Source organism: Oncorhynchus gorbuscha, linkage group LG10 (genome assembly GCF_021184085.1).
Source record: "Oncorhynchus gorbuscha isolate QuinsamMale2020 ecotype Even-year linkage group LG10, OgorEven_v1.0, whole genome shotgun sequence".
In the NCBI taxonomy this organism is placed as follows: Eukaryota; Metazoa; Chordata; class Actinopteri; order Salmoniformes; family Salmonidae; genus Oncorhynchus; species Oncorhynchus gorbuscha.
In genome coordinates this window covers 7,565,527-7,593,136 of record NC_060182.1, presented here as the reverse complement: position 1 = coordinate 7,593,136, position 27,610 = coordinate 7,565,527, and the positions used below count along the sequence as shown (strand labels likewise).

The following is a 27,610-nucleotide window of genomic DNA, read 5'->3' as shown; positions in this document are numbered from 1 at the left end:
CGATATGCTGGGGAACTTTGTCAAAAGGCAGAGTTGCTGAGTTTCTTGGCTTTCAGAGTAAGTCTCAACCTGTTCAAAATACAACCCTTCTGAAATTACATTGCAGTGCCGTGAACCGGATTCAAACCGAGGTTGCTGCGTCCACAACACAGAGTACTAAACACTATACGATCACGGCTTGCTACAATAGGAGGTTTTGTAAAGCTTACATAGGCTGTGAGCGTGATGTGCACAAGCTGGCTAAACACTTTTCATATTGGTCTCGAATAATGAATAAAGTGAAGAAACAGTGGAGCTTTAGACATTCAAAAAGTGCCCTTTTCCCCTGACATTGGAATATCTCAATTGCATCCTCCTCACATCATCTCTGAATTCTCGTATCCGATTGGTGAGAAAACCTGAGTGCCCTCCCTCTGACCTTCTCCACCAATGTGTACAATAAAATGCTTGAAAAGGTACTGCTGAGATTTGAACTCAGGATCTCCTGTTTACTAGACAGGTACTTTAACCAACTAAGCCACAGCACCTATGAAAGAGACATATTTTGCAGATGTGAACACCCACCTATTTTTATCAAACCAGTCTCATTAATTTAACGTGTACTAATACCTAAAGTTGCATTACAAAAGTATTTCGAAGTGTTTTGTGAAAGTTTATCATCGACTTTTTGAATTTAAAAAAAATGGCGTTACGTTATGAAATGCTATTTTTTCCGTTTATCACACAGTCTACATAGAACGATATCTAGGCTATATATGGACCTATTTAATCGGAAAAAAGACCCAATAGTGATTATGGGACATCTAGGAGTGCCAACAAAGAAGATGGTCAAAGGTAATGAATGTTTTATATTTTATTGTGCGGTTTGTGTCGCGCCGAATATGCTAATTATTTTGTTTACGTCCCCTGCGGGTCTTTTGTGGTGTTACATGCTATCAGATAATAACTTCTCATGCTTTCGCCGAAAAGCATTTTAAAAATCTGACTTGTTGCCTGGATTCACAACGAGTGTAGCTTTAATTCAATACCCTGCATGTGTATTTTAATGAACGTTTGAGTTTTAACTAATACTATTAGCATTTAGCGTAAGCGCTTGCATTTCAGAGCTCTAGATGGGACGCCTGCGTGCCAGGTAGGAGCAAGTGGTTTTAACCCACATCTCTGTCAAGCAAAATCACATCACAAAGAGATGTCTTTTACTAATATTGGTCATTCGAGGACAGTACATTTTCATTTGGTTCTTGAGATGAATAAACTCAAGAACCTCTGACATGGATTCTTAAACTATGATTTGGGACCCAAATCAGTTATTAACATGTCATAGGTGGGTCGCCAGATATGAGTAAACATTCAGAATCATACACTATTACTTCATAATGTTGGTCATTCGAGGACCACTCACTGTCACAGTCATACGCTGGACCTAGTTTTGTCCCATGGAATAAATGTTGTGGATCTTAATGTTTTTCCTCATAATCCTGGACTATCGGACCACCATTTTATTATGTTTGCAATTGCAACAAATAATCTGCTCAGACCCCAACCAAGGAACATCAAAAGTCGTGCTATAAATTCACAGACAACACAAAGATTCCTTGATGTTCTTCCAGATTCCCTCTGTCTACCCAAGGACGGCCTAGGACAAAAATCAGTTAACCACCTAACTTAGGATCTCAATTTTACCTTGCGCAATACCCTAGATGCAGTTGCACCCCTAAAAACTAAAAACATTTCTCATAAGAAACTAGCTCCCTGGTACACAGAAAATACCCGAGCTCTGAAGCAGGCTTCCAGAAAATTGGAACGGAAATGGCGCCAGACCAAACTGGAAGTCTTCCGACTAGCTTGGAAAGACGGTACCGTGCAGTACCGAAGAGCCCTTACTGCTGCTCGATCATCCTATTTCTCTAACTTAATTGACGAAAATAAGAACAATCCGAAATTCCTTTTTGATACTGTCGCAAAGCTAACTAAAATGCAGCATTCCCCAAGAGAGGATGACTTTCACTTTAGCAGTGATAAATTCATGAACTTCTTTGAGGAAAAGACCATGATTATTAGAAAGCAAATTACGGACTCCTCTTTAAACCTGCATATTCCTCCAAAGCTCAGTTGTCCTGAGTCTGCACAACTCTGCCAGGACCTAGGATCAAAGAGAGATGCTCAAGTGTTTCAGTATATGCTCAAGTGTTTCACTATATCTCTTGACACAATGATGAAAATAATCATGGCCTCTAAACCTTCAAGCTGCATACTTGACCCTATTCCAACTAAACTACTGAAAGAGCTGCTTCCTGTGCTTGGCCCTCCTATGTTGAACATAATAAACGGCTCTCTATCCACCGGATGTGTACCGAACTCACTAAAAGTGGCAGTAATAAAGCCTCTCTTGAAAAAGCCAAACCTTGACCCAGAAAAAATAAAAAACTATCGGCCTATATCGAATCTTCCATTCCTCTCAAAAATTTTAGAGAAGGCTGTTACGCAGCAACTTACTGCCTTGCTGAAGACAAACAATGTATACGAAATGCTTCAGTCTGGATTTAGACCCCATCATAGCACTGAGACGGCACTTGTGAAGGTGGTAAATTACATTTTAATGGCATCGGACCGAGGCTCTGCATCTGTCCTCGTGCTCCTAGACCTTAGTGCTGCTTTTGATACCATGGATCACCACATTCTTTTGGAGAGATTGGAATCCCAAATTGGTCTATATGGACATGTTCTGGCCTGGTTTAGATCTTATCTGTCGGAAAGATATCAGTTTGTCTCTGTGAATGGTTTGTCCTCTGACAAATCAACTGTAAATTTCGGTATTCCTAAAGGTTCCGTTTTAGGACCACTATTGTTTTCACTATATATTTTACCTCTTGGGGATGTTATTCGAAAACATAATGTTAACTTACACTGCTATGCGGATGACACACAGCTGTACATTTCAATGAAACATGGTGAAGCCCCAAAATTGCCCTCGCATGAAGCATGTGTTTCAGACATAAGGAAGTGGATGGCTGCAAACTTTCTACTATTAAACTCGGACAAAACAGAGATGCTTGTTCTAGGTCCCAAGAAACAAAGAGATCTTCTGTTGAATCTGACAATTAATCTTAATGGTTGTACAGTCGTCTCAAATAAAACTGTGAAGGACCTCGGCGTTACTCTGGACCCTGATCTCTCTTTTGAAGAACATATCAAGACCATTTCAAGGACAGCTTTTTTTCCATCTACGTAACATTGCAAAAATCAGAAACTTTCTGTCCAAAAATTATGCAGAAAAATTAATCCATGCTTTTGTCACTTCTTGGTTGGACTACTGCAATGCTCTACTTTCCAGCTACCTGTCACGCCTTGGTCATTGTATTTTGTGTTTTGTTATATGTTTGGGTAGGCCAGGGTGTGACATGGGTTTATATGTTGTATTCGTATTGGGGTTTGTATTATTTGGGATTGCGGCTGATTAGGGGTGTGTCTAGTTAGGCTTGGCTGCCTGAGGCGATTCTCAATTGGAGTCAGGTGATTCTCGTTGTCTCGGATTGGGAACCGTATTTAGGTAGCCTGTGTTCGCGTTGTATTTTGTGGGTGTTTGTTCCTGCCTCTGTGTAGTGTTCACCAGATAGGCTGTGATAGTTTCACGTTCCGTTTGTTGTTTTTGTATTTATTCAGTTATTTCATGTACCGCGATTAACTTCATTAAAGTCATGAGTAACCTACACGCTGCATTTCGGTCTGACTCTCTTCTTACAACAGACGAACGACGTTACAGAAACACCCACCACTCACAGACCGAGCAGCGTGTGAACTGGCAGGATCTAAAGGAGGACGTTATGGACGGTAGAGGCATGGATTATACGACGTGGGAAGAAATCGACAGGTGGGCGGCCGACCCGGAGAGAGTGCAGGAGCCCGCCTGGGATTCCCTGCAGCAATGCGTAGAGGGCTATAGACGAATGGAGTCGAAAAGGAAAACACGGCGACGCAGAGCCAAAACCGAAAGTAACGGGGGAGAGCGCAGAGAGAGAGTGGCTGAGTCAGGAGTCAGACCTGAGCCTACTCTCCCTGTTAATCGTGAAGAGCAGTTGCAGTGGGAGAGGCTGCACCACTTGGAGATTTGGACATGGGAGGAGGCAGCACGGCGACGCGGTTGGAAGCCGGAAAAACAGCCCCCCAAAAATATTGGGGGGTGGCTAGAAGGGAGAATAGTTATGCCAGGTAGGAGACCTGCGCATACTCCCTGTGCTCACCGTTGGGCTAGAGAGACCGGGAAGGCACCGTGTTATGCTATGGAGCGCACAGTGTTTCCAGTGCGGGTGCAGAGCCAGCTGCGGCACATACCAGCCCTTCCTATTGGCCGGGCTAGAGTGGGCATCGAGCCAGGTAAGCTTGGGCAGGCTCGGTGCTCAAGAGCTCCAGTGCGCCTGCACGGTCCGGTCTATCCAGAGCCACCTCTACACACCAGTCCTCCGGTAGCAGCTCCCCGCACCAGGCTTCCTGTGCGTGTCCTCGAGCCAGTACCACCAGTTCCAGCACCACGCACCAGGCCTCCAGTGCGCCTCGCCTGTTCAGCGCAGCCAGCGCTTTTCTCCTCTCCTGCGCTGTTGGAGTCTCCCGCCTGTTTAGCAGAGCCAGAGCCTTTCTCCTCTCCTGCGCTGCCGGAGTCTCCAGTCGGCCCAGCGTTGCCAGTGCTCCCAGTCGGTCCAGCACGTCCAGTGCGCCTCGCCTGTTCAGCGCAGCCAGCGCTTTCTCCTCTCCTGCGCTGCCGGAGTCTCCCGCCTGTTTATTGCAGCCAGAGCCTTTCTCCTCTCCTGCGCTGCCGGAGTCTCCTGTCTGTCCAGCGCCGCCTGTGCTCCCAGTCTGCCCAGCACCACCAGTGCTCCCAGTCTGCCCAGCGCCACCAGTGCTCCCAGTCTGCCCAGCGCCGCCAGTGCTCCCAGTCTGCCCAGCGCCGCCAGTGCTCCCAGCGTGTCCAGTGCTCCCAGTCTGCCCAACGCCGCCAGTCTGCCCAGCGCCGCCAGCGCCGCCAGTCTGCCCAGTGCCACCAGTCTGCCCAGCGCCGCCATTCTGCCCAGCGCCGCCAGTCGGTCCAGCGTCGCCAGTCTGCCTGGATCCGCCAGAAGTGCCAGTCTGCCAAGATCTTCTAGATCGGCCAGACAATATGAATCATCCAGTTCCACCAGCCAGCCAGGATTTACCAGAGCCTACTACCTGCCTGAGCTTCCTCTCAGTACTGAGCTTCCTCTCAGTACTGGGCTTCCTCTCAGTACTGGGCTTCCCCTCAGTACCGGGCTTCTCCTCAGTACCGGGCTTCCCCTCAGTCCCGGGCTGCCCCTCTGTCCCGGGCTGCCCCTCTGTCCCGAGATGCCCCTCTGTCCTGAGATGCCCCTCTGTCCTGAGATGCCCCTCTGTCCTGAGATGCCCCTCTGTCCCGAGCTGCCCCTCTGTCCTGAGATGCCCCTCTGTCCCGAGCTGCCCCTCTGTCCTGAGATGCCCCTCTGTCCTGAGCTGCCCCTCTGTCCCGAGCTGCCCCTCTGTCCCAAGCTGCTCCTCTGTCCCGAGCTGCCCCTCAGTTATGTGGAGATCTGGGTGAGGACTATTAGGCCATGGTCGGCGGAGAAGGTGGATGATCCCAGGACGCTAAGGGGAGGAACTAGGACATTAATGGAGTGGGGTCCACGTCCCGAGCCAGAACCGCCACCATGGACAGACGCCCACCCGGACCCTCCCTATGCTCTTGAGGTGCGTCCGGGAGTCTGCACCTTAGGGGTGGGGGTTCTGTCACGCCTTGGTCATTGTATTTTGTGTTTTGTTATATGTTTGGGTAGGCCAGGGTGTGACATGAGTTTATATGTTGTATTCGTATTGGGGTTTGTATTATTTGGGATTGCGGCTGATTAGGGGTGTGTCTAGTTATGCTTGGCTGCCTGAGGCGATTCTCAATTGGAGTCAGGTGATTCTCGTTGTCTCGGATTGGGAACCGTATTTAGGTAGCCTGTGTTCGCGTTGTATTTTGTGGGTGTTTGTTCCCGTCTCTGTGTAGGGTTCACCAGATAGGCTGTAATAGTTTCACGTTCCGTTTGTTGTTTTTGTATTTATTCAGTTATTTCATGTACCGCGATTAACTTCATTAAAGTCATGAGTAACCTACACGCTGCATTTCGGTCTCACTCTCTTCTTTCAACAGACGAACGACGTTACACTACCCGGATAAAGCACTGAATAAACTTCAGTTAGTGCTAAATACGGCTTCTAGAATCCTGACTAGAACCAAAAAATTTGATCATATTACTCCAGTGCTAGCCTCTCTACACTGGCTTCCTGTCAAAGCAAGGGCTGATTTCAAGGTTTTACTGCTAACCTTCAAAGCATTACATGGGCTTGCTCCTACCTATCTCTCTGATTTGGTCCTGCCGTACATACCTACACGTATGCTACGGTCACAAGACGCAGGCCTCCTAATTGTCCCTAGAATTTCTAAGCAAACAGCTGGAGGCAGGGCTTTCTCCTATAGAGCTCCATTTTTATGGAACGGTCTGCCTACCCATGTCAGAGACGCAAACTCGGTCTCAACCTTTAAGTCTTTACTATAGACTCATCTCTTCAGTGGGTCATATGATTGAGTGTAGTCTGTGGCTATATATGATTGAGTGGCAGAGATCTTTGTGGGCTATACTCAGCCTTGTCTCAGGATGGTAAGTTGGTGGTTGAAGATATCCCTCTAGTGGTGTGCGGGCTGTGCTTTGGCAAAGTGGGTGGGGTTATATCCTTCCTGTTTGGCCCTGTCTGGGGGTGTCCTCGGATGGGGCCACAGTGTCTCCTGACCCCTCCTGTCTCAGCCTCCAGTATTTATGCTGCAGTAGTTTATGTGTCGGGGGGGCTAGGGTCAGTTTGTTATATCTGGAGTACTTCTCCTGTCCTATTCGGTGTCCTGTGTGAATCTAAGTGTGCGTTCTCTAATTCTCTCCTTATCTCTATCTTTCTCTCTCTCGGAGGACCTGAGCCCTAGGACCATGCCCCAGGACTACCTGACATGATGACTCCTTGCTGTCCCCAGTCCACCTGGCCATGCTGCTGCTCCAGTTTCAACTGACCTGAGCCCTAGGACCATGTCCCAGGACTACCTGACATGATGACTCCTTGCTGTCCCCAGTTCACCTGACCACCCCACATAGCCTGGTTCCTCTCCAGGTTTCTTCCTAGGTTTTGGCCTTTCTAGGGAGTTCTTCCTAGCCACCGTGCTTCTACACCTGCATTGCTTGCTGTTTGGGGTTTTAGGCTGGGTTTCTGTACAGCACTTTGAGATATCAGCTGATGTACGAAGGGCTATATAAATACATTTGATTTGATTTGATTTGACACTGCATTTCTCATTTGGCTCTCGAGCTTAAAAATGGTAAAAACCTCTGAAACAGCAGATGAATCAGTTCGTGTAAGTAATTAACCTACGATATGCTGGGGAACTGTCAAAAGGCAGAGTTGCTGAGTTTCTTAGCTTTCAGAGTAAGTCTTAACCTGTTCAAAATACAAAACTTCTGAAATTACATTGCCGTGCCATGACCCGGATTCGAACCGGGGTTGCTGCAGCCACAACGCAGAGTACTAACCACTATACGATCACGGCTGGCTTCAAGAGCTGACTTTGTAAAGCCTACATAGGCTGTGAAAGTGATGTGCACAAGCTGGCTAAACTCTTTTCATTTTGGTCTCGATAATGAATAAACTGAAGAAACAGTGGAGCTTTACACAGTCGGTAGGTTTTTTCTCATTCGAAAAGTGCCCTTTTTCCGTGACATTGGAATATCTCAATTGCATCCTCCTCACGTCATCTCTAATTCTCTAAACCCATTGGTGAGAAAACCTGAGTGCCCTCCCCTCTGACCTTCTCCACCAATGTGAACAATAAAAAGGTACTGCTGAGATTTGAACTCAGGATCTCCTGTTTACTAGACAGGCACTTTAACCAACTAAGCCACAGCACCCATAAAAGTCATATATGTTGCAGATGTGAACACCCACACCTATTTGAATCAAACCAGTCTCATTAATTTAACCCACATCTCTGTTTAGCAAAATCACATCACAAAAGAGATGTATTTTACTAATATTGGAAACAAAACAGACAACTTCAATTGTCTAGCAACAGGGTTTCTTAAGCTACGTTTCGGGACGCAAAGTGGGCCTGAGCATGTGAGAGGTAGTGTTGCCAAATCCTCACTAAGGAAAGTAGCTACTGGTGGTCCTAAAAGTAGCTAGAAGTGGCTAAATGACGTCATCACATAATTTTCATAATTGGCCAAGTGGATGTAATTGTGATTGACGCTGTAGGAGAGAGGAATAACGTCGCGGGAGAGACAAAAAGTGAGTAAAAACACCCTAAGTATGTTTAGAACTAAAATTGAACTTTCTTCTGTCGATTCTTGTCTTTTTTCTGAATACTCACTAAATATAGCGACAAAGTCGCTAAGTTGGCAACACTGGTGAGAGGTGGGTAGCGAGATATCAGTAATCAATTGTAATCACATACTATTTCTGTCACGAGATATGAGTAAACATTCAGAATCATACACTATTTCTTCATAATGTTGGTCGTTCGAGGACACTGCATTTCTCATTTGGCTCTCGAGCTTAAAAATGGTAAAAACGTCTGAAACAGCATAGTAAGTCTTAACTCGTTAAAAAAAAACTTCTAAAATTAAATTGCAGTGCCGTGACCCGGACTCGAACCGGGGTTGCTGCGACCACAAGGCAGAGTACTAACCACTATACGATCACGGCTGGCTTCAAGAGCTGACTTTGTAAAGCCTACATAGGCTGTGAAAGTGATGTGCACAAGCTGGCTAAACTCTTTTAATTTTGGTCTCGATAATGAATAAACTGAAGAAACAGTGGAGCTTTACACAGTCGGTAGGTTTTTCTCATTCGAAAAGTGCCCTTTTCCGTGACATTGGAATATCTCAATTGCATCCTCCTCACGTCATCTCTAATTCTCTAAACCCATTGGTGAGAAAACCTGAGTGCCCTCCCCTCTGACCTTCTCCACCAATGTGAACAATAAAAAGGTACTGCTGAGATTTGAACTCAGGATCTCCTGTTTACTAGACAGGCACTTTAACCAACTAAGCCACAGCACCCATAAAAGTAAAATATGTTGCAGATGTGAACACCCACACCTATTTGAATCAAACCAGTCTCATTAATTTAACCCACATCTCTGTTTAGCAAAATCACATCCAAGTGGATGTAATTGTGATTGACGCTGTAGGAGAGAGGAATAACGTCGTGGGAGAGACAAAAAGTGAGTAAAAAACACCCTAAGTATGTTTAGAACTAAAATTGAACTTTCTTCTGTCGATTCTTGTCTTTTTTCTGAATACTCACTAAATATAGCGACAAAGTCGCTAAGTTGGCAACACTGGTGAGAGGTGGGTAGCGAGATATCAGTAATCAATTGTAATCACATACTATTTCTGTCACGAGATATGAGTAAACATTCAGAATCATACACTATTTCTTCATAATGTTGGTCGTTCGAGGACACTGCATTTCTCATTTGGCTCTCGAGCTTAAAAATGGTAAAAACGTCTGAAACAGCATAGTAAGTCTTAACTCGTTAAAAAAAAACTTCTACAATTAAATTGCAGTGCCGTGACCCGGGGTTGCTGCAACCACAACGCAGAGTACTAACCACTATGCAATCACGGCTGGCTTCAAGAGCTGACTTTGTAAAGCCTACATAGGCTGTGAAAGTGATGTGCACAAGCTGGCTAAACTCTTTTAATTTTGGTCTCGATAATGAATAAACTGAAGAAACAGTGGAGCTTTACACAGTCGGTAGGTTTTTTCTCATTCGAAAAGTGCCCTTTTTCCGTGACATTGGAATATCTCAATTGCATCCTCCTCACGTCATCTCTAATTCTCTAAACCCATTGGTGAGAAAACCTGAGTGCCCTCCCCTCTGACCTTCTCCACCAATGTGAACAATAAAAAGGTACTGCTGAGATTTGAACTCAGGATCTCCTGTTTACTAGACAGGCACTTTAACCAACTAAGCCACAGCACCCATAAAAGTAAAATATGTTGCAGATGTGAACACCCACACCTATTTGAATCAAACCAGTCTCATTAATTTAACCCACATCTCTGTTTAGCAAAATCGCATCCAAGTGGATGTAATTGTGATTGACGCTGTAGGAGAGAGGAATAACGTCGTGGGAGAGACAAAAGTGAGTAAAAAACACCCTAAGTATGTTTAGAACTAAAATTGAACTTTCTTCTGTCGATTCTTGTCTTTTTTCTGAATACTCACTAAATATAGCGACAAAGTCGCTAAGTTGGCAACACTGGTGAGAGGTGGGTAGCGAGATATCAGTAATCAATTGTAATCACATACTATTTCTGTCACGAGATATGAGTAAACATTCAGAATCATACACTATTTCTTCACAATGTTGGTCGTTCGAGGACACTGCATTTCTCATTTGGCTCTCGAGCTTAAAAATGGTAAAAAGTCTGAAACAGCATAGTAAGTCTTAACTCGTTAAAAAAAAAACTTCTAAAATTAAATTGCAGTGGCGTGACTCGGATTCGAACCGGGGTTGCTACGACCACAACGCAGAGTACTAACCACTATATGATCACGGCTGGCTTCAAGAGCTGACTTTGTAAAGCCTACATAGGCTGTGAAAGTGATGTGCACAAGCTGGCTAAACTCTTTTCATTTTGGTCTCGATTGTAAGTCGCTCTGGATAAGAGTGTCTGCTAAATGACTTAAATGTAAATGTAAATGTGATAATGAATAAACTGAAGACACAGTGGAGCTTTACACAGTCGGTAGGTTTTTTCTCATTCGAAAAGTGCCCTTTTTCCGTGACATTGGAATATCTCAATTGCATCCTCCTCACGTCATCTCTAATTCTCAAAACCCATTGGTGAGAAAACCTGAGTGCCTTCCCCTCTGACCTTTTCCTCCAATGTGAACAATAAAAAGGTACTGCTGAGATTTGAACTCAGGATGTCCTGTTTACTAGACAGGCACTTTAACCAACTAAGCCACAGCACCCATAAAAGTCATATCTGTTGCAGATGTGAACACCCAGACCTATTTGAATCAAACCAGTCTCATTAATTTAACCCACATCTCTGTGTAGCAAAATCGCATCACAAAAGAGATGTCTTTTACTAATATTGGAAACAATACAGACAACTTCAATTGTCTTGCAACAGGGTTTCTTAAGTTACGTTTCGGGACGCAAAGTGGGCCTGAGCATGTGAGAGGTAGTGTTGCCAAATCCTCACTAAGGAAAGTAGCTATTGGTGGTCCTAAAAGTAGCTAGAAGTGGCTAAATGACATCATCACATAATTTTCATAATTGGCCAAGTGGATGTAATTGTGATTGACGCTGTAGGAGAGAGGAATAACGTCGCGGGAGAGACAAAAAGTGAGTAAAAAACACCCTAAGTATGTTTAGAACTAAAATTGAACTTTCTTCTGTCGATTCTTGTCTTTTTTCTGAATACTCACTAAATATAGCGACAAAGTCGCTAAGTGGGCAACACTGGTGAGAGGTGGGTAGCGAGATATCAGTAATCAATTGTAATCACATACTATTTCTGTCACGAGATATGAGTAAACATTCAGAATCATACACTATTTCTTCATAATGTTGGTCGTTCGAGGACACTGCATTTCTCATTTGGCTCTCGAGCTTAAAAATGGTAAAAACGTCTGAAACAGCATAGTAAGTCTTAACTCGTTAAAAAAAAAAACTTCTAAAATTAAATTGCAGTGCCGTGACCCGGATTCGAACCGGGGTTGCTGTGACCACAACGCAGAGTACTAACCACTATACGATCACGGCTGGCTTCAAGAGCTGACTTTGTAAAGCCTACATAGGCTGTGAAAGTGATGTGCACAAGCTGGCTAAACTCTTTTCATTTTGGTCTCGATAATGAATAAACTGAAGAAACAGTGGAGCTTTACACAGTCGGTAGGTTTTTCCACATTCGAAAAGTGCCCTTTTTCCGTGACATTGGAATATCTCAATTGCATCCTCCTCACGTCATCTCTAATTCTCTAAACCCATTGGTGAAAAAACCTGAGTGCCCTCCCCTCTGACCTTCTCCACCAATGTGAACAATAAAAAGGTACTGCTGAGATTTGAACTCAGGATCTCCTGTTTACTAGACAGGCACTTTAACCAACTAAGCCACAGCACCCATAAAAGTCAAATATGTTGCAGATGTGAACACCCACACCTATTTGAATCAAACCAGTCTCATTAATTTAACCCACATCTCTGTTTAGCAAAATCGCATCACAAAGAGATGTATTTTACTAATATTGGAAACAAAACAGACAACTTCAATTGTCTAGCAACAGGGTTTCTTAAGCTACGTTTCGGGACGCAAAGTGGGCCTGAGCATGTGAGAGGCAGTGTTGCCAAATCCTCAGTAAGGAAAGTAGCTATTGGTGGTCCTAAAAGTAGCTAGAAGTGGCTAAATGACGTCATCACATAATTTTCATTGTGATTGACGCTGTAGGAGAGAGGAATAACGTCGTGGGAGAGACAAAAAGTGAGTAAAAAACACCCTAAGTATGTTTAGAACTAAAATTGAACTTTCTTCTGTCGATTCTTGTCTTTTTTCTGAATACTCACTAAATATAGCGACAAAGTCGCTAAGTTGGCAACACTGGTGAGAGGTGGGTAGCGAGATATCAGTAATCAATTGTAATCACATACTATTTCTGTCACGAGATATGAGTAAACATTCAGAATCATACACTATTTCTTCATAATGTTGGTCGTTCGAGGACACTGCATTTCTCATTTGGCTCTCGAGCTTAAAAATGGTAAAAACGTCTGAAACAGCATAGTAAGTCTTAACTCGTTAAAAAAAAACTTCTAAAATTAAATTGCAGTGGCGTGACTCGGATTCGAACCGGGGTTGCTGCGACCACAACGCAGAGTACTAACCACTATACGATCATGGCTGGCTTCAAGAGCTGACTTTGTAAAGCCTACATAGGCTGTGAAAGTGATGTGCACAAGCTGGCTAAACTCTTTTCATTTTGGTCTCGATAATGAATAAACTGAAGAAACAGTGGAGCTTTACACAGTCAGTAGGTTTTTTTCCACATTCGAAAAGTGCCCTTTTTCCGTGACATTGGAATATCTCAATTGCATCCTCCTCACGTCATCTCTAATTCTCTAAACCCATTGGTGAGAAAACCTGAGTGCCCTCCCCTCTGACCTTCTCCACCAATGTGAACAATAAAAAGGTACTGCTGAGATTTGAACTCAGGATCTCCTGTTTACTAGACAGGCACTTTAACCAACTAAGCCACAGCACCCATAAAAGTAAAATATGTTGCAGATGTGAACACCCACACCTATTTGAATCAAACCAGTCTCATTAATTTAACCCACATCTCTGTTTAGCAAAATCGCATCCAAGTGGATGTAATTGTGATTGACGCTGTAGGAGAGAGGAATAACGTCGTGGGAGAGACAAAAAGTGAGTAAAAAACACCCTAAGTATGTTTAGAACTAAAATTGAACTTTCTTCTGTCGATTCTTGTCTTTTTTCTGAATACTCACTAAATATAGCGACAAAGTCGCTAAGTGGGCAACACTGGTGAGAGGTGGGTAGCGAGATATCAGTAATCAATTGTAATCACATACTATTTCTGTCACGAGATATGAGTAAACATTCAGAATCATACACTATTTCTTCATAATGTTGGTCGTTCGAGGACACTGCATTTCTCATTTGGCTCTCGAGCTTAAAAATGGTAAAAACGTCTGAAACAGCATAGTAAGTCTTAACTCGTTAAAAAAAAACTTCTAAAATTAAATTGCAGTGCCGTGACCCAGATTCGAACCGGGGTTGCTGTGACCACAACGCAGAGTACTAACCACTATACGATCACGGCTGGCTTCAAGAGCTGACTTTGTAAAGCCTACATAGGCTGTGAAAGTGATGTGCACAAGCTGGCTAAACTCTTTTCATTTTGGTCTCGATAATGAATAAACTGAAGAAACAGTGTAGCTTTACACAGTCGGTAGGTTTTTCCACATTCGAAAAGTGCCCTTTTTCCGTGACATTGGAATATCTCAATTGCATCCTCCTCACGTCATCTCTAATTCTCTAAACCCATTGGTGAGAAAACCTGAGTGCCCTCCCCTCTGACCTTCTCCACCAATGTGAACAATAAAAAGGTACTGCTGAGATTTGAACTCAGGATCTCCTGTTTACTAGACAGGCACTTTAACCAACTAAGCCACAGCACCCATAAAAGTCATATATGTTGCAGATGTGAACACCCAGACCTATTTGAATCAAACCAGTCTCATTAATTTAACCCACATCTCTGTGTAGCAAAATCGCATCACAAAAGAGATGTCTTTTACTAATATTGGAAACAATACAGACAACTTCAATTGTCTTGCAACAGGGTTTCTTAAGTTACGTTTCGGGACGCAAAGTGGGCCTGAGCATGTGAGAGGTAGTGTTGCCAAATCCTCACTAAGGAAAGTAGCTATTGGTGGTCCTAAAAGTAGCTAGAAGTCGCTAAATGACATCATCACATAATTTTCATAATTGGCCAAGTGGATGTAATTGTGATTGACGCTGTAGGAGAGAGGAATAACGTCACGGGAGAGACAAAAAGTGAGTAAAAAACACCCTAAGTATGTTTAGAACTAAAATTGAACTTTCTTCTGTCGATTCTTGATCTTTTTTCTGAATACTCACTAAATATAGTGACAAAGTCGCTAAGTTGGCAACACTGGTGAGAGGTGGGTAGCGAGATATCAGTTATCAATTGTAATCACATACTATTTCTTCTTAATTATGGTCATTCGAGGACAGTACATTTTTCATTTGGGTCTCGAGATGAATAAACTCAAGAACCTCTGACATGGATTCTTAAACTATGATTTGGGACCCAAAGTGGTTATTAACATGTCATAGGTGGGTCGCGAGATATGAGTAAACATTCAGAATCATACAATATTTCTTCATAATGTTGGTCGTTCGAGGACACTGCATTTCTCATTTGGCTCTAGAGCTTAAAAATGGCAAAAACCTCTGAAACAGCAGATGACTCGGTTCGTATAAGTAATTAACCTACGATATGCTGGGGAACTTTGTCAAAAGGCAGAGTTGCTGAGTTTCTTGGCTTTCAGAGTAAGTCTCAACCTGTTCAAAATACAACCCTTCTGAAATTACATTGCAGTGCCGTGAACCGGATTCAAACCGAGGTTGCTGCGTCCACAACACAGAGTACTAAACACTATACGATCACGGCTTGCTACAATAGGAGGTTTTGTAAAGCTTACATAGGCTGTGAACGTGATGTGCACAAGCTGGCTAAACACTTTTCATATTGGTCTCGAATAATGAATAAAGTGAAGAAACAGTGGAGCTTTAGACATTCAAAAAGTGCCCTTTTCCCCTGACATTGGAATATCTCAATTGCATCCTCCTCACATCATCTCTAATTCTCGTATCCGATTGGTGAGAAAACCTGAGTGCCCTCCCCTCTGACCTTCTCCACCAATGTGTACAATAAAATGCTTGAAAAGGTACTGCTGAGATTTGAACTCAGGATCTCCTGTTTACTAGACAGGTACCTTAACCAACTAAGCCACAGCACCTATGAAAGAGACATATTTTGCAGATGTGAACACCCACACCTATTTTTATCAAACCAGTCTCATTAATTTAACGTGTACTAATACCTAAAGTTGCATTACAAAAGTATTTCGAAGTGTTTTGTGAAAGTTTATCATCGACTTTTTGAATTTAAAAAAATGACGTTACGTTATGAAATGCTATTTTTTTCCGTTTATCACACAGTCTACATAGAACGATATCTAGGCTATATATGGACCTATTTAATCGGAAAAAAGACCCAATAGTGATTATGGGACATCTAGGAGTGCCAACAAAGAAGATGGTCAAAGGTAATGAATGTTTTATATTTTATTGTGCGGTTTGTGTCGCGCCGAATATGCTAATTATTTTGTTTACGTCCCCTGCGGGTCTTTTGTGGTGTTACATGCTATCAGATAATAACTTCTCATGCTTTCGCCGAAAAGCATTTTAAAAATCTGACTTGTTGCCTGGATTCACAACGAGTGTAGCTTTAATTCAATACCCTGCATGTGTATTTTAATGAACGTTTGAGTTTTAACTAATACTATTAGCATTTAGCGTAGCGCACTTGCATTTCCAGAGCTCTAGATGGGACGCCTGCGTGCCAGGTAGGAGCAAGTGGTTTTAACCCACATCTCTGTCAAGCAAAATCACATCACAAAAGAGATGTCTTTTACTAATATTGGTCATTCGAGGACAGTACATTTTTCATTTGGTTCTTGAGATGAATAAACTCAAGAACCTCTGACATGGATTCTTAAACTATGATTTGGGACCCAAATCAGTTATTAACATGTCATAGGTGGGTCGCCAGATATGAGTAAACATTCAGAATCATACACTATTACTTCATAATGTTGGTCATTCGAGGACCACTCACTGTCACAGTCATACGCTGGACCTAGTTTTGTCCCATGGAATAAATGTTGTGGATCTTAATGTTTTTCCTCATAATCCTGGACTATCGGACCACCATTTTATTATGTTTGCAATTGCAACAAATAATCTGCTCAGACCCCAACCAAGGAACATCAAAAGTCGTGCTATAAATTCACAGACAACACAAAGATTCCTTGATGTCCTTCCAGATTCCCTCTGTCTACCCAAGGATGGCCTAGGACAAAAATCAGTTAACCACCTAACTTAGGATCTCAATTTTACCTTGCGCAATACCCTAGATGCAGTTGCACCCCTAAAAACTAAAAACATTTCTCATAAGAAACTAGCTCCCTGGTACACAGAAAATACCCGAGCTCTGAAGCAGGCTTCCAGAAAATTGGAACGGAAATGGCGCCAGACCAAACTGGAAGTCTTCCGACTAGCTTGGAAAGACGGTACCGTGCAGTACCGAAGAGCCCTTACTGCTGCTCGATCATCCTATTTCTCTAACTTAATTGACGAAAATAAGAACAATCCGAAATTCCTTTTTGATACTGTCGCAAAGCTAACTAAAATGCAGCATTCCCCAAGAGAGGATGACTTTCACTTTAGCAGTGATAAATTCATGAACTTCTTTGAGGAAAAGACCATGATTATTAGAAAGCAAATTACGGACTCCTCTTTAAACCTGCATATTCCTCCAAAGCTCAGTTGTCCTGAGTCTGCACAACTCTGCCAGGACCTAGGATCAAGAGAGATGCTCAAGTGTTTCAGTACTATATCTCTTGACACAATGATGAAAATAATCATGGCCTCTAAACCTTCAAGCTGCATACTTGACCCTATTCCAACTAAACTACTGAAAGAGCTGCTTCCTGTGCTTGGCCCTCCTATGTTGAACATAATAAACGGCTCTCTATCCACCGGATGTGTACCGAACTCACTAAAAGTGGCAGTAATAAAGCCTCTCTTGAAAAAGCCAAACCTTGACCCAGAAAAAATAAAAAACTATCGGCCTATATCGAATCTTCCATTCCTCTCAAAAATTTTAGAGAAGGCTGTTACGCAGCAACTTACTGCCTTGCTGAAGACAAACAATGTATACGAAATGCTTCAGTCTGGATTTAGACCCCATCATAGCACTGAGACGGCACTTGTGAAGGTGGTAAATTACATTTTAATGGCATCGGACCGAGGCTCTGCATCTGTACTCGTGCTCCTAGACCTTAGTGCTGCTTTTGATACCATGGATCACCACATTCTTTTGGAGAGATTGGAATCCCAAATTGGTCTATATGGACATGTTCTGGCCTGGTTTAGATCTTATCTGTCGGAAAGATATCAGTTTGTCTCTGTGAATGGTTTGTCCTCTGACAAATCAACTGTAAATTTCGGTATTCCTAAAGGTTCCGTTTTAGGACCACTATTGTTTTCACTATATATTTTACCTCTTGGGGATGTTATTCGAAAACATAATGTAAACTTTCACTGCTATGCGGATGACACACAGCTGTACATTTCAATGAAACATGGTGAAGCCCCAAAATTGCCCTCGCATGAAGCATGTGTTTCAGACATAAGGAAGTGGATGGCTGCAAACTTTCTACTATTAAACTCGGACAAAACAGAGATGCTTGTTCTAGGTCCCAAGAAACAAAGAGATCTTCTGTTGAATCTGACAATTAATCTTAATGGTTGTACAGTCGTCTCAAATAAAACTGTGAAGGACCTCAGCGTTACTCTGGACCCTGATCTCTCTTTTGAAGAACATATCAAGACCATTTCAAGGACAGCTTTTTTTCCATCTACGTAACATTGCAAAAATCAGAAACTTTCTGTCCAAAAATTATGCAGAAAAATTAATCCATGCTTTTGTCACTTCTTGGTTGGACTACTGCAATGCTCTACTTTCCAGCTACCTGTCACGCCTTGGTCATTGTATTTTGTGTTTTGTTATATGTTTGGGTAGGCCAGGGTGTGACATGGGTTTATATGTTGTATTCGTATTGGGGTTTGTATTATTTGGGATTGCGGCTGATTAGGGGTGTGTCTAGTTAGGCTTGGCTGCCTGAGGCGATTCTCAATTGGAGTCAGGTGATTCTCGTTGTCTCGGATTGGGAACCGTATTTAGGTAGCCTGTGTTCGCGTTGTATTTTGTGGGTGTTTGTTCCTATCTCTGTGTAGTGTTCACCAGATAGGCTGTGATAGTTTCACGTTCCGTTTGTTGTTTTTGTATTTATTCAGTTATTTCATGTACCGCGATTAACTTCATTAAAGTCATGAGTAACCTACACGCTGCATTTCGGTCTGACTCTCTTCTTACAACAGACGAACGACGTTACAGAAACACCCACCACTCACAGACCGAGCAGCGTGTGAACTGGCAGGATCTAAAGGAGGACGTTATGGACGGTAGAGGCATGGATTATACGACGTGGGAAGAAATCGACAGGTGGGCGGCCGACCCGGAGAGAGTGCAGGAGCCCGCCTGGGATTCCCTGCAGCAATGCGTAGAGGGCTATAGACGAATGGAGTCGAAAAGGAAAACACGGCGACGCAGAGCCAAAACCGAAAGTAACGGGGGAGAGCGCAGAGAGAGAGTGGCTGAGTCAGGAGTCAGACCTGAGCCTACTCTCCCTGTTAATCGTGAAGAGCAGTTGCAGTGGGAGAGGCTGCACCACTTGGAGATTTGGACATGGGAGGAGGCAGCACGGCGACGCGGTTGGAAGCCGGAAAAACAGCCCCTCAAAAATATTGGGGGGTGGCTAGAAGGGAGAATAGTTATGCCAGGTAGGAGACCTGCGCATACTCCCTGTGCTCACCGTTGGGCTAGAGAGACCGGGCAGGCACCGTGTTATGCTATGGAGCGCACAGTGTTTCCAGTGCGGGTGCAGAGCCAGCTGCGGCACATACCAGCCCTTCCTATTGGCCGGGCTAGAGTGGGCATCGAGCCAGGTAAGCTTGGGCAGGCTCGGTGCTCAAGAGCTCCAGTGCGCCTGCACGGTCCGGTCTATCCAGAGCCACCTCTACACACCAGTCCTCCGGTAGCAGCTCCCCGCACCAGGCTTCCTGTGCGTGTCCTCGAGCCAGTACCACCAGTTCCAGCACCACGCACCAGGCCTCCAGTGCGCCTCGCCTGTTCAGCGCAGCCAGCGCTTTTCTCCTCTCCTGCGCTGTTGGAGTCTCCCGCCTGTTTAGCAGAGCCAGAGCCTTTCTCCTCTCCTGCGCTGCCGGAGTCTCCAGTCGGCCCAGCGTTGCCAGTGCTCCCAGTCGGTCCAGCACGTCCAGTGCGCCTCGCCTGTTCAGCGCAGCCAGCGCTTTTCTCCTCTCCTGCGCTGCCGGAGTCTCCCGCCTGTTTATTGCAGCCAGAGCCTTTCTCCTCTCCTGCGCTGCCGGAGTCTCCTGTCTGTCCAGCGCCGCCTGTGCTCCCAGTCTGCCCAGCACCACCAGTGCTCCCAGTCTGCCCAGCGCCACCAGTGCTCCCAGTCTGCCCAGCGCCGCCAGTGCTCCCAGTCTGCCCAGCGCCGCCAGTGCTCCCAGCGTGTCCAGTGCTCCCAGTCTGCCCAACGCCGCCAGTCTGCCCAGCGCCGCCAGCGCCGCCAGTCTGCCCAGTGCCACCAGTCTGCCCAGCGCCGCCATTCTGCCCAGCGCCGCCAGTCGGTCCAGCGTCGCCAGTCTGCCTGGATCCGCCAGAAGTGCCAGTCTGCCAAGATCTTCTAGATCGGCCAGACAATATGAATCATCCAGTTCCACCAGCCAGCCAGGATTTACCAGAGCCTACTACCTGCCTGAGCTTCCTCTCAGTACTGAGCTTCCTCTCAGTACTGGGCTTCCTCTCAGTACTGGGCTTCCCCTCAGTACCGGGCTTCCCCCTCAGTACCGGGCTTCCCCTCAGTCCCGGGCTGCCCCTCTGTCCCGGGCTGCCCCTCTGTCCCGAGATGCCCCTCTGTCCTGAGATGCCCCTCTGTCCTGAGATGCCCCTCTGTCCTGAGATGCCCCTCTGTCCCGAGCTGCCCCTCTGTCCTGAGATGCCCCTCTGTCCCGAGCTGCCCCTCTGTCCTGAGATGCCCCTCTGTCCTGAGCTGCCCCTCTGTCCCGAGCTGCCCCTCTGTCCCAAGCTGCTCCTCTGTCCCGAGCTGCCCCTCAGTTATGTGGAGATCTGGGTGAGGACTATTAGGCCATGGTCGGCGGAGAAGGTGGATGATCCCAGGACGCTAAGGGGAGGAACTAGGACATTAATGGAGTGGGGTCCACGTCCCGAGCCAGAACCGCCACCATGGACAGACGCCCACCCGGACCCTCCCTATGCTCTTGAGGTGCGTCCGGGAGTCTGCACCTTAGGGGTGGGGGTTCTGTCACGCCTTGGTCATTGTATTTTGTGTTTTGTTATATGTTTGGGTAGGCCAGGGTGTGACATGAGTTTATATGTTGTATTCGTATTGGGGTTTGTATTATTTGGGATTGCGGCTGATTAGGGGTGTGTCTAGTTATGCTTGGCTGCCTGAGGCGATTCTCAATTGGAGTCAGGTGATTCTCGTTGTCTCGGATTGGGAACCGTATTTAGGTAGCCTGTGTTCGCGTTGTATTTTGTGGGTGTTTGTTCCCGTCTCTGTGTAGGGTTCACCAGATAGGCTGTAATAGTTTCACGTTCCGTTTGTTGTTTTTGTATTTATTCAGTTATTTCATGTACCGCGATTAACTTCATTAAAGTCATGAGTAACCTACACGCTGCATTTCGGTCTCACTCTCTTCTTTCAACAGACGAACGACGTTACACTACCCGGATAAAGCACTGAATAAACTTCAGTTAGTGCTAAATACGGCTTCTAGAATCCTGACTAGAACCAAAAAATTTGATCATATTACTCCAGTGCTAGCCTCTCTACACTGGCTTCCTGTCAAAGCAAGGGCTGATTTCAAGGTTTTACTGCTAACCTTCAAAGCATTACATGGGCTTGCTCCTACCTATCTCTCTGATTTGGTCCTGCCGTACATACCTACACGTATGCTACGGTCACAAGACGCAGGCCTCCTAATTGTCCCTAGAATTTCTAAGCAAACAGCTGGAGGCAGGGCTTTCTCCTATAGAGCTCCATTTTTATGGAACGGTCTGCCTACCCATGTCAGAGACGCAAACTCGGACTCAACCTTTAAGTCTTTACTATAGACTCATCTCTTCAGTGGGTCATATGATTGAGTGTAGTCTGTGGCTATATATGATTGAGTGGCAGAGATCTTTGTGGGCTATACTCAGCCTTGTCTCAGGATGGTAAGTTGGTGGTTGAAGATATCCCTCTAGTGGTGTGCGGGCTGTGCTTTGGCAAAGTGGGTGGGGTTATATCCTTCCTGTTTGGCCCTGTCTGGGGGTGTCCTCGGATGGGGCCACAGTGTCTCCTGACCCCTCCTGTCTCAGCCTCCAGTACTAACCACTATACGATCACGGCTTGCTACAAGAGGTTGATCTATAAAGCCTACATAGGCTGTGAAAGTGATGTGCACAAGCTGGCTAAACACTTTTCATATTGGTCTCAATAATGAATAAAGTGAAGAAACAGTCGAGCTTTACACATTCAGAAATTACCCTTTTTCCGTGACATTGGAATATCTCAATTGCATCCTCCTCACATCATCTCTAATTCTCTAATCCGATTGGTGAGAAAACCTGAATGCCCTCCCCTCTGACCTTCTCCACCAATGTGTACAATAAAATGCTTGAAAAGGTACTGCTGAGATTTGAACTCAGGATCTCCTGTTTACTAGACAGTCACTTTAACCAACTAAGCCACCGCACCCATGAAAAATATATATTTTGCAGATGTGAACACCAACACCTATTTTTATCAAACCAATCTCATTCATTTAACCCACATCTCTGTCTAGCAAAATCACATCACAAAAGAGATGTCTTTTACTAATATTGGTCATTCGAGGACAGTACATTTTTCATTTGGGTCTCGAGATGAATAAACTCAAGAACCTCTGACATGGATTCTTAAACTATGATTTGGGACCCAAAGCAGTGAATAACATGTCATAGATGGGTCGCGAGATATGAGTAAACATTCAGAATCATACAATATTTCTTCATAATGTTGGTCGTTCGAGGACACTGGATTTCTCATTTGGCTCTCGAGCTTAAAACTGGTAAAAACCTCTGAAACAGCAGATGACTCAGTTCGTGTAAGTAATTAACCTACGATATGCTGGGGAACATTGTCAAAAGGCAGAGTTGGTGAGTTTCTTCGCTTTCAGAGTAAGTTTTAACCTGTTCAAAAAACAACCCTTCTGAAATTACATTCCAGTGCCATGACCCAGAATTGAACCAGGATTGCTGAGGCCACAACACAGAGTACTAAGCACCATACGATCATGGCTGGCTACAAGAAGTGGCTTTGTAAAGCCTACATAGGCTGTGAAAGTGATGTGCACAAGCTGGCTAAACACTTTTCATATTGGTCTCGATAATGAATAAAGTGAAGAAACAGTCGAGCTTTACACATTCAAAAATGCCCTTTTTCCGTGACATTGGAATATCTCAATTGCATCCTCCTCACATCATCTCTAATTCTCGTATCCGATTGGTGAGAAAACCTGAGTGCCCTCCCCTCTGACCTTCTCCACCAATGTGTACAATAAAATGCTTGAAAAGGTACTGCTGAGATTTGAACTCAGGATCTCCTGTTTACAAGACAGGCACTTTAACCAACTAAGCCACAGCACCCATGAAAATATATATTTTGCAGATGTGAAAACCAACACCTATTTGAATCAAACCAGTCTCATTAATTTAACCCACAGCTCTGTCTAGCAAAATCACATCACAAAAGAGATGTCTTTTACTAATATTGGTCATTCGAGGACAGTACATTTTTCATTTGGGTCTCGAGATGAATAAACTCAAGAACCTCTGACATGGATTCTTAAACTATGATGTGGGACCCAAAGCAGTTATTAACATGTCATAGGTGGGTCGCGAGATATGAGGAAACATTCAGAATCATACACTATTTCTTCACAATGTTGGTCGTTCGAGGACACTGCATTTCTCATTTGGCTCTAGAGCTTAAAAATGGTAAAAACCTCTGAAACAGCAGATGACTCAGTTCGCGTAAGTAATTTAACCTACGATATGCTGGGGAACTTTGTCAAAAGGCAGAGTTGCTGAGTTTCTTAGCTTTCAGAGTAAGTCTCAACCTGTTCAAAAAAGAACCCTTCTGAAATTACATTGCAGTGTCGTGACCCGGATTCGAACCGGGATTGCTGCAGCCACAACGCAGATTACCAACCACTATACGATCACGGCTGGCTACAGAACATGGCTTTGTAAAGCCTACATAGGTTGTGAAAGTGATGTGCACAAGCTGGCTGAACACTTTTCATATAGGTCTCGATAATGAATAAAGTGAAGAAATGTTAGTGGAATTTCTAAATTCCTGTATGTCTTATAGCCAAATCAGATTTGCACTCGTTCTGGTTCATTAATGAGGTGTAAGTTCATTAATTATGCATGAAGTAGATCGAGACCAGTCTTAAAAGCCAAGGAAACAGCGTTTAATTCAAGTGAGTGCTAACCACATACACATATTTCCACAGGTTATAAACTGAAAATGATATCAGCGTTTTCTAAACGTTTTATCTATTTCACAAGTAGAGGGGCCCTCTAGCTCTCGAGGCTTCGCGTTATCAGCACGGAGTCAAGGCCAGTCAGTATAAATCAACATTCTAGACAGCCTGGAGATGGGCCGTTCCTACCACCTGGAGATTGTACAAATGTATGAACTAAGGAACAGACCTTCATTGTTACTAAACTCCTGACTACATTATATACAATTGGGAATGGGAGCAAGAGAGAAAATTCACATGTACAGTACATTATAGCATTTGGACTAGTCAGTTCTGATTGGAATGTATACATAATTAGTCAGTTCAACCATAATTTCCTCTAACAATCCTCCCTTTGATCAAATATTATACATTCAGATCTACAAAATAAAAATAATAACCTCTTCAGTCGACCCTCTACTTTTTCGAACATTCTGTTTAAAATCGCGCAACATTTCAGCGCCCTGCTACTCAGGCCAAGAATATAGTATATGCATATGATTAGTATGTGTGGATAGAAAACACTCAGACGTTTATAAAACTGGTTAAATCACGGCTGTGACTATAACAGAACGTGCGTTTCATCGAAAAGTGCAAGAAAATCTTAGCACTGAAAATGGAAATAAATATCCTTGCGCTACTTCCAGGACTTGTTCAAAGTGAACCGAATTACATGAGGCCGAGATTTCAGTGCCTACAGCTTCCACACGATGTCTAGAGTCTTGTCATTTGATTCAGCTTTGATTCTTGGTCAAACCGAATCAAGGGAACCGATTCCCTCCGGTCTCCGACCGGATGTTTTGGTCGAGCTCTCTCCAGACATCTTTTCGAGATGGACAGCTATAGAATTTACATTGCCTCCTGATGAATTTTATCGCTTGTTAACATGTACTAATACCTAAAGTTGCATTACAAAAGTATTTCGACGTGTTTTGTGAAAGTTTATCGTCGACTTTTTGAATTTAAAAAAATGACGTTACGTTATGAAACGCTATTTTTTTCCGTTCATCAGACAGTCTTCATAGATTGATATCTAGGCTATATATGGACCGATTTAATCGAAAAAAAGACCCAATAGTGATTATGGGACATCTAGGAGTGCCAACAAAGAAGATGGTCAAAGGTAATGAATGTTTTATATTTTATTTGTGCGGTTTGTGTAGCGACGACTATGCTAATGATTTTGTTTACGTCCCCTGCGGGTCTTTTGGGGTGTTACATGCTATCAGATAATAGCTTCTCATGCTTTCGCCGAAAAGCATTTAAAAAATCTGACTTGTTGCCTGGATTCACAACGAGTCTAGCTTTAATTCAATACCCTGCATGTGTATTTTAATGAACGTTTGAGTTTTAACTAATACTATTAGCATTTAGCGTAGCGCATTTGCATTTCCAGAGCTCTAGATGGGACGCCTGCGTGCCAGGTAGGAGCAAGAGGTTAACCTACTAATACTAACCTTATTATAAAGGTTTATCAGATTATCATATGAATATACACATAACCAACATTATTATAAATGTTTATCCGACTCTTCACCCATCATTAATCAAATCTAACCTTAACTCCAACTGTTTTTAAACCTACATCAGAATCATAACTCTTCTTTCAGGATTGTCGTTACAATCTTTATTAAAAAACAGTTTAATCATTGAAACAAATTACAATCTAATTCCCCTTCATCTCAACACTATTCTCATCAAACATAAATTCCCCACAAATGAAAGATCCAGATTCGTCCACTTCCTCTGTAGACATACCTTCAGTCCTCCACGGGTCAGAACCTGGAGTTGTCCCACACCGCATCGTCTATATTGTCATAAATTACTCCAGAGTCCTGGAAATAATAACTTTCATACATACACGCAATCAACCACGTCCATACGAAACTAACACAGTCACACAGGTGAAGGTAGCCCATAACACAACATTTTTCCATACACACTGTCAAACCAATTTAGTTCAGAGAATTATCCACCCCAGAGTTTCTGCCAACCCATGAGCCAGTGTGGTCAAACCAGCTGAGGCTTCGGGCACTGATTCGTCCGGAGCTGTGTTATTTGGGATGTAATCACAGTCAGTGATTACTGATTATCATGTCCTGATTAATCAGTCCTGATTATCATGAATACTTCTCCCTTTTCAGCCATTAACATATCTAATGCAATGCTATTCTGTCAGGCCTTCCAGCTGGTTGCTTCAGTCTGTTCTACAAAACCTTTAATAACACCTCTGGTATACCTGCTAAAGCGCTGTTGATTATCATAAATATACTTAATCCAGTCCACGTTCTTGTGAGAGTAGAGCCCCAGAAATGCTTAACTCTAATCCTGCTAGGATCTGATTTCTTGCTTTGACTCATCTGGCACCTCCCCTGGAACCCCAATGTTATCAATGTATACCTTATCATCAAATGACCCAGATGGAGTGCTTCTCTTTTCCCGTTTAGATAACTTCATGTCCTGGTGTCTGAATGAGTGTAAAAGACATCCCCAACGCACATGACCCCACACAACCTATGGTTAATAGAATTGTTCCCCCACACTACCACTAGATGTCAGCACTGGCCCACTTTACCTTATTGAAATCCCCAGAGTTCAACCAGCCTGTCAAATCAGACATGGTCTCGTTAGTGGTAATATTCTCTGTCCTATTGCAAGTACTAACTTCCCCCACATATTTCCCATGTGTACCGTACCGGGCCAGACAGTAATATTCTCCTCTTGTCACTGTAAAGGGAGGAAGTCTTGATTTAAAGGGAATCTGGGGATATAAATAGTGCAAATCAATACAACTGTCATTATCTGGCATTCTTGCTTTCATGAACAGCTTTACCATACCGACCCAAACTCCTCTATCCAGAACCGTACTAGGGTGTCAATCAAGGCATTTACATTGGTTATCTCCCTACCACAACCCTTGATCCTCCTTAATTTATTTTTAAAGGGTTAAGCATATCTTTATGCCACTCTACTCTACCTTCCTCCATACTGGGTGAGTGGATTGATATAGCCCTCTCTCCCCATGAGCTATGACCTGTGTCCACGATCAATATGGGAACCTGCACCGGTATCTCTTCTATTTTGGAACAAAATCCTCACCGTCTAAACCATGGGTCAAATTACCACTCTCCGCATACTCGAGTAGGACGTGCTGTATCAGGAATATGTCACCCACGATAAGGCAGCTCAAACGAACAGCTTCCATGTGAAGCCCCACCCTCTCCCCTAGAACACATTGCTTAGCAAGAGCCAGGCACATCTTCACTTCTATGAACAACAACAGTGAGGAAAGGACAGGTAAGGTATTTTCCATTCGAGAGATGGCCCCCAGAATTCTGTTAATTCCAGTTCTCCTCTCGAACTCTGTTATTGTTCGACAGTGTAAGTGTGCCTTACCCTCCCACAGTGCGATATGAATCCGGGTAGCTCTTTCAGCTAGCTGTCACCAGGAGTCCTTGGTATGGTCCCCCCAACA

The 27,610-nt window shown here is 44.0% G+C and overlaps 11 non-coding genes across 11 annotated transcripts; all 11 read right to left on the bottom strand.

The window, feature by feature from the left end:
- Window positions 1-453: 453 nt before the first annotated feature.
- Window positions 454-527, bottom strand: trnat-agu. Its single transcript has one exon. It is a non-coding gene; the product is annotated as a tRNA-Thr (tRNA).
- A 7,372-nt stretch (window positions 528-7,899) lies between these two features.
- Window positions 7,900-7,973, bottom strand: trnat-agu. Its single transcript has one exon. It is a non-coding gene; the product is annotated as a tRNA-Thr (tRNA).
- Window positions 7,974-9,051: 1,078 nt separating this feature from the next.
- Window positions 9,052-9,125, bottom strand: trnat-agu. The gene has a single exon. It is a non-coding gene; the product is annotated as a tRNA-Thr (tRNA).
- An 855-nt stretch (window positions 9,126-9,980) lies between these two features.
- Window positions 9,981-10,054, bottom strand: trnat-agu. Its single transcript has one exon. It is a non-coding gene; the product is annotated as a tRNA-Thr (tRNA).
- Window positions 10,055-10,979: 925 nt separating this feature from the next.
- Window positions 10,980-11,053, bottom strand: trnat-agu. Its single transcript has one exon. It is a non-coding gene; the product is annotated as a tRNA-Thr (tRNA).
- Window positions 11,054-12,136: 1,083 nt separating this feature from the next.
- trnat-agu lies at window positions 12,137-12,210 on the bottom strand. The gene has a single exon. It is a non-coding gene; the product is annotated as a tRNA-Thr (tRNA).
- A 1,061-nt stretch (window positions 12,211-13,271) lies between these two features.
- Window positions 13,272-13,345, bottom strand: trnat-agu. Its single transcript has one exon. It is a non-coding gene; the product is annotated as a tRNA-Thr (tRNA).
- Window positions 13,346-14,211: 866 nt separating this feature from the next.
- trnat-agu lies at window positions 14,212-14,285 on the bottom strand. Its single transcript has one exon. It is a non-coding gene; the product is annotated as a tRNA-Thr (tRNA).
- Window positions 14,286-15,579: 1,294 nt separating this feature from the next.
- trnat-agu lies at window positions 15,580-15,653 on the bottom strand. Its single transcript has one exon. It is a non-coding gene; the product is annotated as a tRNA-Thr (tRNA).
- Window positions 15,654-22,251: 6,598 nt separating this feature from the next.
- trnat-agu lies at window positions 22,252-22,325 on the bottom strand. The gene has a single exon. It is a non-coding gene; the product is annotated as a tRNA-Thr (tRNA).
- Window positions 22,326-23,180: 855 nt separating this feature from the next.
- On the bottom strand, window positions 23,181-23,254 carry trnat-ugu. Its single transcript has one exon. It is a non-coding gene; the product is annotated as a tRNA-Thr (tRNA).
- Window positions 23,255-27,610: the final 4,356 nt, after the last annotated feature.